The 12,551-nt window shown below is 39.2% G+C and overlaps 1 protein-coding gene across 1 annotated transcript in view; it reads left to right on the top strand.

Moving 5' to 3' along the window:
- The window catches only part of GABRB3 (gamma-aminobutyric acid type A receptor subunit beta3), a gene marked incomplete at both ends in the record, with an annotated part of 192,537 nt that overhangs the window by 58,207 nt on the left and 121,779 nt on the right, over positions 1 to 12,551 (top strand). The gene's annotated exons all lie outside the window — the stretch shown is intronic.

Raw genomic sequence — 12,551 nt, 5'->3', positions numbered from 1 at the left:
TGATGGTGTAAGACGGGGAGGAGAGGCTGGCACACCAGAAGGCTCTGCTGCCAGTCAGTGAGACTTGGACAGGCTGGAGAGTTGGGCAGAGAGGAACCTAAAGAACTCAAAGAAAGGCAAATGCAGGGTCCTGTACTTCAGGAAGAACAGCCCTGATCTGCAGCAAGGCTTGGGGGCTGACCTGCTGGAAAGCAGGTCTGCAGAGAAGAACCTGGAGATCCAGGTGGACAACAAGCTGTCCATGAGCCAGCAGTGTGTCCCTGGGGACAAGAAGGTCAGTGTTGTCCTAGGGTGCGTTAGGAATAGCGAGGCCTGCAGGTCGAGGGAGGTGATCCTCCCCTCCGTTCAGACCTAGTGAAGAAGGATTGGGACTACTCTGTCCAGTTCTGGACTTCCCCATTCAAGAAATATAAGGAACTACTTGAAACAGTCCAGTGGAGGGCTGTGAAGATGATTAGGGAATAGATCATCTCTCTTGGGAGGAAAGGCTGAGGGATCTGGGACTGTTTAGCCTGCAGAAAAATGAGAGGCTATCTTGTTGATGCATACAAATATCTTAAGGCTGGGTGCCAAGAGGATGGTTCCAGACACTCTCACTCTCAGTATGAGAAAGAAGTCTACTTTGAGGGTGACAGAGCACTCAAACAGATTGCCCAGGTTGTAGAGTCTCCTTCTGTGCAGATATTCAAAACCTGCCTGTATTGTGCAACATGCATTAGGTGGACCTGCTTTAGCAGAGGGCTTGGAGCAGACAATTTCCAGAGATATTTTCCAACCACAACCATTTTGAATTCTGGAATTCTTGATTTTGTACTTCTGTATATGAGGTGTTAGTGCAGCAGTCCCCCAATGGGTCTTTTTGAGTATAGTTTTGAGTCACACTTACTTTTCTATACAGAAGAAAAATCTATGTTCTGCCAAGGCAGGGTATGCATAGATTTGTTAGTCTGATCTGCACCCCATTTGGTTGTGCTATATTTAAAATTAGGACATATCAAATTAGAATCGTGGTATTTGCACGATATAACAGGAAATCATCCACTGCATAATACTTACAGCCCCTCAGTGTATCTAATAAAGCATGTTTTATTGTAATCTAGCCCTGCATTTCTAGACATTTACTCGTTGTTATAATTTGTGATATTTAAGATCTATTGGAAATACAAAGAATAAACTGCATAAAACAATGTACTTTATGTCCTCAAAGGATATTTATATTTAGATCATAAAAAAAGTTTTTTCTTGCAACTAATACTGAAAACCTTCACAAGCAAGTATTTTGGAGTAAATTATTTCCATAGATGTTTCTTTATAGGCCCTTATGATCTACACACATCATTCACTCTGGGCATGTGAATTTTTGGCAACTGAGCCCACATGCAAAGTCTCAGCAGTGATTAACTCAGTAGAAACATATTTGCAACACTTTAGGTTTTTACTTTTCACTTAACAAAGGGTGCTACCAGCTATGAGCAGGATACAAACAATAGGCACAGAATTATTGTTGGGGATGGCTTTTACCTCTAGTCACTTATGAATTAAACATCTAATGTCTCACATTGAAAACATTTTAAAATAGTTTGCATATAAAAAGGATGACTGTAAAACAGATTTCAGTGAAGAAATCTTCAGTGGGTTGTGACCATGGCAGCTTTGCTGCTCAGGAAAACTTTGCCAAAAGTACATCACCCTTTGCACTGTTGTCTGATAGAATCTGATGGCCTAAATTTCATTTAGTATCTTTTGCTTAGTGTTTGCTGTTGGGTATGTCTACACCTTCAGAGGCACCTAGATAAGAGAAAATGGTGATGTAAATGGAATGGGGATTATTAGAATGTGAATTTTCATGTGGGATGCCTCACGAAAGAGAAGTCAGAAATGACCTTTTTCTTTAGCTGCTGATGAGCTCATTAGAAAAAGTATCCTACCATGGACTCTCATGAAAACTGTGGCCACTGAAATAATGCTACTATTGAAAAGTATGAGATTAACACAATTGCAATAAGCAGAACTTCAGCAGAGACTGTGCTAAATACACAGAACTCAGTGCTAGAAAATGATTGTAACCTGGCTGTACTTGGAGTTAAACATAAAACTCTCATCTTCTTGGAATAGCAACCTGATGCTTGTAATCAAAACCAAATTGAAACACTGATGCCTGTTTCTTGGTGTCAGGGAAAGAGATTAAGGGCAAGGAGAGATCACTGTCATCTTTCATATCACAGAATGTACTTTGAAAAGGTCAGAGTGACACCAGGGAAAAACCTGAATGAAGAAAGAAGGTACCATCTACCAGTACCTCAGCACCAGCTGTAACGTAGAGCTGCGAGCAGCACCACAAACAAGGTTAGAATAAGATGCCTTAACTTAAGAGAATCTGTGGTGGCCAGCAGCAACTACACAATTGTGGCTTGTTTAACCCAGTTATGACTGCATACAGGTGTACATTTTAAAGACAGGGATTAAGTGTGGAAAGGAGATTGATGCTGTAAGTTTTGCTGGGTAACTGTTTCCATTGGGATGCATGGAGAGAATTGAGTGTATTTGGAAGGCCAGACCTGAGTGACAGCATAAAAACCTGACCAGTGGTTGGGTTATATTGTATACCATATTATATAGATAGACTGAATCATTCAGAAGATTTCCTATCTTTAAAAAAACAAACTGACAAGAAAGCAGACATTGCTGCTAGGCCTTCAGATACCTACATAAATAATGACAGCTTTCTCTGTCATTCTCTCTAGTGCATGTAGGCGCTTCATGGTATTAGTAACTTTACTAATGTGGTTAATTTCATTTCAATCTGATTTTTAATTGTTATCATCCTCTCAATTTTTCCTTAAATGTATTTCCCCGGTGGCTAAAAGATTAATGATTACCCTTCCATTAGGGTGGAACAAAAAGACGTCTTCAGCATTATTTATTTATTATTCTTTTTCTTAGCTGGAAATTGAATTATATACTCCCTATTTAAGACTCTTCTAGTAAAAATGTCACTTGCTATGAACTAAATGCTCTTTAATAGCAGCAGTACATATGTTTCTTAATAGTAACAGGACATAGCTACCTAGCAGAGCAGAATAGGAGAAGAGGACAAAAATAAGACTTGGATGTAGAACTGTGCACATCTACACACGGAAATAGATAAGAACCTTTACAAGAACAGATGGGTTAATGCTCAGTGCAACCTCAGCAATGTGCTCACATCTTTTTCAGGGATACTCCTAAAGGATAGACTACCATCCATAGGGACCTGGACAGTTTGAGGAGCAGGTCCACGGGATCATAATGAGCTTCAACAAGGCCAAGTGTAAGGTGATACACCTGGGTCAGGGTAACCCCTGGTAACAATAAGGGCTGTGGGATGAGAGGATCAAGAGCAGCCTTGATAGTCCAGGCCTGCCAAAAAGGACTTGTGGATGCTGGTGGAGGAGAGGCTGGACATGACCCAGCAATGTGCACTTACAGCCCAGAAAGCCAATGACACCCTGGGCTGCATCAAAATCAGCTGGCCAGCAGGGCAAGGGAGGGGACTCTGCCCCTCTACTCTGCTCTGGTGTGACCCCACCTGCAGTGCTGCATCAGCTCTGGGGTCCCAGCACAGGGAAGGCATGGACCTGCTGGAGCAGATGGAGAGGAGACTACAAAGATAGTCAGAAGGCTGGATCCCCTCTGCTGTGAAGACAGGCTGGAAGAGTTGGGGCTGTTCAGCCTGAAGAAGAGAGAGCTCAAGGGAGAACTCATTGTGGCCTTTAGGAGTGTCACTGAGAAAGATGTGACCACATTGCTGAGGGTGCACTGGGCATTAGTCCGTCTGTTCTTGTAAGGTTGTCTGTCTTAGATGTTAGATTAACGCTTTCTTTTAGCAAAATATTCTGACTTCTGCTAATGAATATATGAAACAACCCCCCTAAAATATCCCATGCTGCCCATGTTATAATGCTTTCCTCTTATCTAATTCTAAGGAAAATTACCCAAAATTATCAGAATATTATAAGGAAAATTACTCCTGTATCAGATGGTACATCAAGATCTTCAAAGATTATTGGAGTTCCCCAGAGTTCAGGCTAACCAAATTTTTTATGGTGGCTGCTAGAGGCTGCTATCCAGTACCACAGTACGGTGGGGGTCTTTCTAAAGAAGAAACAAAGTAAATTTGTCAATCCATTAAGTTTTTTAGCAAAATTACTCCTGAACTCATGCTATGCCATCATGCAGTCTGCTCCAGGTTGTCTTTCCTTAAGTTTGGACTTAAGCAAATATTTTAGCTCTTTCTATCTCTCTGAGCTGCATGTATGAAACAGAGATTTGCACCAAATTTTCTTTAACTTGGGATATCACCGGCTCCCTGTGTTTGCTCATTTGGGCTTCCTATGCAGAAATGGCCAGAGTGCTCAAGCAATTCTCTTCCTTCTCATGGGAATCTCAAGCATTTTTATTAACTCATAAGTATCCACAAGAGATATTTTCTAAGGGAAAGTTTGGCCTAATGCTAGCCAGCCCTTGGGACAATGTGAGGTGTGTGTGTGTGGGGGCACAGGCACACCTGTGTGTCTGCTCCCACACTCTTCAAAGGTGGTCGTGCATGTTACTGAGGACTGTGTCAGCATTGCACTCCCATTCCTGGCCTATCAACCATCCTCCAGGATGGGAAAATAAAACCTAGCCACCTTTCACACCGGCCAAACCCCTAGAAAAGGACATGGTTCATGCCTGAGAGAGGTGCAGCATCTGGCATATCTGCCATGTCCGATGGAGCTCCAGAGCTCCCAGTGGGCTGGTCAGCTTGCCATAACCTCCAGAGTATGCACGTCTGTATGAGGCACAATCTGGCCTATCATAGCAGAAAAACAGGGAGTTGTTACTTAGAAAAACTTTTTTTTTTTCTAAGTATTATTGCTTTTCACTTATTTTTCAAAGTGGATTGGGCGCATAAGTGTCAAAGAAAACAGATCGGAAAGAAATTACTAAAAGAAGAAAAAATTAATTTCTGTTGCAAGAGCTAGATTCATCTTTCCAGAAGGGGAACTGGAAAATATGCTAGAATGTACCACACTGAAATGTGGAAGCTGTCAGCTCTATCATTTTCTTTTTCAGTCTAGTATTAATTACAGTGGACTTGTAGCAATTTCACTTAACACCGAAAGGATCATATTAAGGTGGGAATAAAGGCTGACAAAATACAAAGGCTGACAAAATTTGGTACTGTCTTAAAGAATGAGGTCTTAAACTTTCTGCAAGTTATTAGATTATATGCATTGAAGAAAAAGCACCAAAACTTTTAAAGCATAATTTGACATTGATTTCTATAGCAAAAAGGAAATTTGGTTTGAAGTTCAGTGAACTATAGTATATTTTCATTATAGATACTTCTGCTGAGAGATTCTGTTAAGATTTAAAACTGCTGCTGAGTGCATGCAGTGAAATAGCAAATCTCTGTACAGTTATAAGCACATAAGAATAGGAGCATTGGAACAGACCAAAACACCCTATTCAGTGATTCCCCCTAAATTTACAGAAAATTAGTAAGAAGAGGACAAGTACTTACACAACCACTGAAGAAGGGAGCAGTCCCCTTGTGCTGAGTAAAAAAAGAAGGTCTGGGAAGGCTGTGAGAGGGTCCAGCCTCTCATTCCTTCCTGCTATGGTTCCACTCTGCTCTGGGTGTCAGTCAGAGTCCCCACGCTGCCTGAGGGCCACATGCCAAAAGTTCAAGAAGTACAGAAAGCTTAAAAAATAAAAATTAAAAAAAAAAATCCAGGGCTGTAGTTTGGAAGCAATGAGAAACTTTGAAACTTTCTGGTGATCAAGGAATTAATATCCCATTGGCTGAAGGGCCAAAATTGCATTCTGTGGTACCCAGCATTCCAGGGAAAGTCAGCTCTTCCATAACTCCCAGGTTCTAGCAATCTGCAGCTTAGAGTTAAATGTTAATTGATATTTATTAATATATAATACATCTTTCTATATTTAAGAGTTCTGCATGCCAACTTAAGGGTATTAGGATGTCTGAAATACTGTAAAATAGACGTCTAATTGATTTATTTTGTCTAAAGCACTGTTAAATGTAGAATTGCTTTTTATATGGGAAAATATAATTTATGTTTCCTAGAAGTTACAACAAAGTATTAGGCATTAGGAGGCTAATATTCTCTTCCCTATCTGCCAGGAAAACCTTATAACCAGGACTCACAGCCTGACATTGATAAATGATTTAATACTGTAGTGTTTGCCCCATATTCCTCAAGTGGGATTTTTAAATGGAGATTAATAACTGCTCTCCTCTCTGAGGTTTCAGATGTCCCAGTTTTACAATGTCTAATATATATGTACACACAGCATTTGAGAACTTTGAAAGAAAAATACCAAATATAGTTGAAAATTATGTTAGGGCCTTTTAGCCAGCTTGCATGCATGGTTCAATTTATAAAGCTGATGATAACAAAGCCAGGCAATTTAGAGATTCTAGTGGATGACTAAACACTGAATGAATATGAATAAAGGGGTATGAATATGAATTTTTTTATTGTTCCTTACAGGCAATAGAAAAGTACTTCAGGCATATCCAAAATTGTTTATAAAACTCTTGATAAACTGAAGTGTTGAAACATGTGCTCTGGATTTCATAAGTGTTTTTTCAGACTTAATTACTTCACAGTGTCTTCCAATAAAGATGGAGGGAATTTTGAAACATCATTTTAATAAAAGGATATTTGAAAATTTCATCCTCAAAAAGCTTTTTGTTGCTTTTTTTTTTTTTATATTTACCAAGGTCGAGAGCATCCTTATGTCACTGGATATTTATTTTGCATTTAAAGAAAATAAAAGTTTTAGCACCACTGCAAAAGATAGGGGGATGTCCCAATATATTCAGGACAGTTTCAGTGTTCAGATTCACATCTTAAAATCCTGTACAATAAAAACAGTGTTAGTTCTTCTGATGCATTTTTAAAGCAAAGAACATTTCCATGTTTTCCAATTCATAGAACATTTCCAATCTTTCATAGACTGGCATGACTGTTTAACTACACTTTACAGTTCTCTCACCCTCACACTTGATGTGCAGTAGGGAAAATGCAAAGATGCATAGGCTCTTTTACCAGCTTGTTTCTCTTTTAAATCAAAACTTCTGATGATTAAAGAAGAGCAGATAAAAGAAAGTACAGCTTGAGGCTATGATATAATGCACTTAGAGGTCCCAAAGGCAATATTCTTAACATCTACAACCTACCCTGAAACATAACAGAGGAATGTAAATGTTAGGGCTGGGCTCTTAAATTCAAGTTTCCTGACACACTGTGGGCTGACAGCCTTTGAATTTATAAAGACCTCCTATCTAAACAACCAAAAGAGCTTAAGATCACTTAGAATAATTATTTTGATCTGTACTTGCAAAGCAGTAGCAATCTTTGAGAAAGTATTACCATGTACATATCCAGGCAATTATTTCATCTGATGGTATGTGGTTTCATCATCTTAAGATTGCTCTTTCATGCAGAACTGTAGACTAGTTTTATCTGTAAAAGTGTGTGTCGGGGGATTCATAATCCATTTTAAGTATTTGTGTACAACTGCATACACTTAACATGTTTTAGAATGGATTAAGAAATTTTTCTCCCTGATGATATTTTTTCAAATGACTGAAATCGTTGAGTCTTTAACAGAAGAACTCTTAGTTCAGGGGTTTTTCCATAGTATTATTTAAAAAAAAAATCAAAACAACAAAAAGAAGAACTGACAAAAGAAAGTGTTTTTGGTTTTCTGTGGGTGCCTAAAAAATCCAAAGGATGAGCCACAGAAATTTCTTTGGAGACCAAGGGCACCTTAATTTTTTTTGCCGTGGAAGTACCTGAGGAGTATCTAATGGGCCCTGTCAAACTGATGTGCTCATTGGCATGGCTATTGCACAACAGCTCTGAGTTCAGCACAGAGCATGTTAGCAACACCTGCTTTCAGTCAAAATTGTCATGATGTTGGGCCAAGGTGACCTCTTCATTTTGTAATATGGGTCGTTGAAAAACATGCACAATGTCCATGAGGATGCCTGATTAAAAACTCAGGGCTCTCTTCTGCCTCCGTGTACTTTGCATGGATAACTCAATCCCTCTGTGGGGAACTGCCCTTCACAGTCATGAGGCTTTCAAGGGTGGCATCAGCTATTCTTTAATGAATTAATTTTTATTTTTCCCAGGCTATCAACTTTCATTCTGAAAACTAAAAAACCCCAAACAAACAAACAAACAAAAAAAACCCCAAAACCAAAACAAAACACTTATAAGGAATTTAAGAATTTGAGAGAGTAGGCTTTTTTAGTGCTTCTGCCACCAAAATTGACATGAACCCAAATACACCCTAAAATTCAATGTACATCACATCTTTTATAATATGGATATGTTTATTGAACATATATTCCGGTCTGTGAAATGTGAAGAGGTTTACTTGTAAAGGTTTTTATGAGCACTAGCCGCATCTGAAATTTTTTCTTTCTGAGTAAATGCATGTTTTACAACAGCTCTCTAATACTTCAGGAGAGTTAGAAGGACGCTAGCAAAGGTTTTATCACCCTGGGATGTATGCAAGTGCTTCAGAGGATCAAAGTATAAAAATCAAAAATATGCAACTGAATGAGTTTCTGATGTAAGAGAAGTAAAACCAGTGGTTTCTTTGGACCAGTGGAGAGTGTAGTAATAAAAACAACAAAAATTTTAAGGCGTGAAAGTTAGTTAACTGCTGGCTCTTGGTAAACCAGAAACATGTATTTGTGATTGCACTGAAGATAACCATTCCCAGAGTCAATCAAGCCAGCGTTGTGTCAGTTTGCTGTCACCTGACAATGGGCAGTAGTAGTACTTTGGGAAAGACATATAAAACATCACACATAAAACCCAATTCTTTCCCAGGTATAAACTTTCATTTTCAAGCAGTCTGAGGTTTATGGACTTCCTCAGGCAGAGGGTGCATCCACATCATTGATCTTAATATCTATTGATGGAGCTTCTTCTCATGCATTTGTCTAATGGATTCTTGAGCCCATTTATATCTTTGACCTCCACAGCTTCCTCTGGCAATGAGCCATACAATTTAATTATGCATTGTGTGATAAAGGACTTCATACTGTTTGCTTTGAATTGACCACCTGATCATCTGAGTGCTTCTCTGCTTTTTCTAATACACATGATAGCAAATAATCATTTAGGCAGCCTATGACTTCATATACATCCATCATCTCCCTCCTCCCTCCAGCTGCCTTCCAGAACTTAAGTGTCTCAGCCAAAATCTTGTTCTTCCTACCAATTCCATTCCATAGTCCTAATCATCCCTGTAGCTCTTTCCTGTACGTTTACTGAACTCTCAAGCTCTTTGAGATGGAAGAGAAGAGCATGAAGCTTCAAGGGTGTGGGTAGAACACACATTCCTACAATACTGTACTGATCCTATTTTGTTTTATTAATTCCCTCATTGTTCTTAGCACTTGTTTACCTTTTTGACCTCTGCTAAGCATGGAGCTGGAACCTTCACTACACTATTTGCAGTGACTTTGACTTCAATGTCAGGACAATGGAAAATTTATGCACTGGTCTTGTGTGTGTTTTCATGGCTTTCTCTATGCCTATTTTTTTTATATTTGGAAATAGAATGCATTAAAAAGTAAAAAGGAAATAAAATCTGTGGACTAAAATAATGCTATAGAAACTAGAGAATTTAAACTAGAACTAGGTACACTCAAAAATATCAGTGATTAAATGTGAGCAAACAGGAGTCTGCAACTTGACACAGCCTCACTTCATCCTTCTTATCTTGCTCTGAAATGCCAACAAACAGGTTTGTAGACTTGCTAATTCATTGGCATGTTTCTGAGCAGTACTAAACTTCCCATCTCTGGCTGATGTCAAAAGGAGTCAAGACTGGCTTGTCCTCATAGAAGTGGAACTGAAGAGTATTGTTCTGGTAACTGTTTATACTATGTGACATTGTCACTTCCATACTATTTGTGGAGCTTGATGCTGGGAAAAATGATTTTCTAGAGAGGTTATGAAAGATCAAGGATGCTATAATGTCATCATAATTACATGTAACTTGGGCATCAGTATTACATAAAAGCATATTGAATGCTTACTTAACATAACATTTGAATAAATCATGTTTAAAATCATGTTCACTGAAACATTTATTTCAGCTAGAGCTACATAGTTTAAGCTGCTCATACATAAACATTTTTGGCATTATTTATGAAAACTTGGCTTGCATCCACTTAATTTATATTTTAAAAAATAAGAGATAGCTATGTGAATCTCATATTTATAGCAAAAACTTCCATCGTCTGCTGCTTACTGAGGTTTCAGCAGATCTACAATGGTAATTCAATAACTGTGTCTACAATATCCTGGGAGTTTTAAACACAGTTTCCCATTTTTGCATTTGACATTTTAGTCTGTACTTTCTTACTTTTCTTGATAGGCTTCTAGGTACTAAAAATAATTAGTTAGTGCCTATCACGCTATGTGACAGTGATGCCCTTGAATACCTAGCATGGTTAGCAAGGGTTGAACCTCCTAGGAAAAGTGAATTTTATTGACTCATTGATGCAAGTGCCTCGCTGCTTCTGAAGTTTCTGGAGGGAGCGTTTGCAAAGTGGGTTGAACAGTCCTGAGGTAGAAGACTAAAATCAGCTGTTCTAGGGAGGAAAATTTACAGTTGGGCTCTGCCTTTGTAACCAATAGTTATTGCACCAAAGCCATGCAGAATGGGCTTCACTCGGCCTCTATTGTGTATGCTGGCTCAACCAGCCACTCTATTTTCTTCATTTCAAAGTGAATAAGGCTCAAACATAATGAGGTGTACATTCCCTGAGACAGTGGAGAGGGAGTTTAGCGTCACAGTTTTTTTTCTTCCTGTTTGAAAATAACTTGTGTGAGATGTATTCTGAGAATTCTTCCCAAAGAAGAAAAAGCAAGTATTTTTCTCTCAGTGGTGGCCTTCCATGTTCAGATGCTTTCAAATCTGAAGCTAAAATATCTCACTTCCTTACTGTTATCATTGTCTAACAAGATATAAAATTAGCCTTTGTATCTATATTTTCACACTGAATCATTTTGTTAGATACATAATGTCAAGAGTCCTTGTTAAGCATCCTGTGACTCACTAGCACTGAGGTACAAAATCATAGAATGGTTTGGGTTGGAAGGCACCTTAAAGATCATTTAGTTCCAATCCACTTGCCATGGGCAGGGATACCTTCCACTAGACCAGGTTTCTCAGAGCACCATCCAGCCTGGCCTTGAACACTTCCAGGGATGGAGCACGCTCACCAACCTGTTCTAGTATCTCACCACTGTCATGGTTTGAATTTTTTTTCTAATATTTAATCTAGATGAACTCCCTTTTAGTCAGAATCCATTTCTCTTTGTCATTTCTCTACATCTTCTTGCAAGAAGTACCTCTCCATCTTTCTTTTATATTCTCTTTAGGTACTGGAAGGTTGTGATTAGGTCATCCCAAAGCCTTCTCTTCTCCAGAGTGAACAAACCCCAGTTGTCTCAGCCTTTCCTGATAGGAGAAGTCCTCCCCCCCTGCAATCATCTTGGTGCCCCTCCTCTGGACTTGCTCCAACAGGTCCATCTCCTTCCTGTTCTGGGGATCCCAGAAGTGGATGCAGCACTCCACCTGGGGTCTCACCTCACCCTGCTGGCCATCCTGCTTTTGATGCAGCCCAGGATACAATTGGCTTTCTGGGCTCCAAGTGCACATTGCTGGGTCACGTCCAGCCTCTCATCCACCAGCACTGCTTTGTATTGCGCCCTTAATACAGAAAGGATGATCCTTGTTTAAAATTCTACTTCCATTTGGATAAAAGACTCCAAAAAGTCCAGAAATAAAGTATTAACTTTGCAGCTTTTCTGCTTCTTTGCTGCCCACTTGACATTAGCAGAGATATTCTTCATGGAACTCCAACCTAAAGACATCTTGGTCTTTTGTAGGACAATATGCTCAATGTACTGAAACAGATCTTCCCTTCATTCCCATTAAATCATATGAATGGGATATATCTTAGGCAATGCTACCTACCCAAAAGTTAGATGTCTTGCTAGCTATGGGCTATATGTTCCTAGTTATTAGGTACTTCTGGAGGGTGATTCATTTGCACTATTTTAGTCTATTTCAGCCTCTGGAGTTTCTTTCAGTCTTTGGACTTGCATTTGCTGTCCTCACTGATTATTAAACTAGCCCATGGTAACTGGCTCAGACTTACACATTTAATCTCCGATGCTTACATCAGCAGGGAGGAATCCCAACCAGAGGCATTCTGACTCATGGTATCATCCAGAAATTCTGAGGTCTTTAAAAAAACACACAACGTTCTAAGCTGGAAGTTCAGGGAAGCCCTAACATTCCAGCATGGGTTGTTCTTAGCATGCTTTTCTGTATTATATTGAGCGGGCCTTCAAGAGAGTTGGAAAGGAAAAAAAGGGGAAAAGATAAACTACTATTTCTGTTGCTTTAATAATCCTAAATGCAAAACATTAGCTCTTTCTAGCAACAAAAACTCCACC

Source organism: Fringilla coelebs, assembly GCF_963513975.1.
Source record: "Fringilla coelebs genome assembly, chromosome: 2".
NCBI lineage: Eukaryota > Metazoa > Chordata > Aves > Passeriformes > Fringillidae > Fringilla > Fringilla coelebs.
The sequence above is the reverse complement of the archived record's forward strand: the minus strand, read 5'-3'. Positions and strand labels throughout refer to the sequence as shown.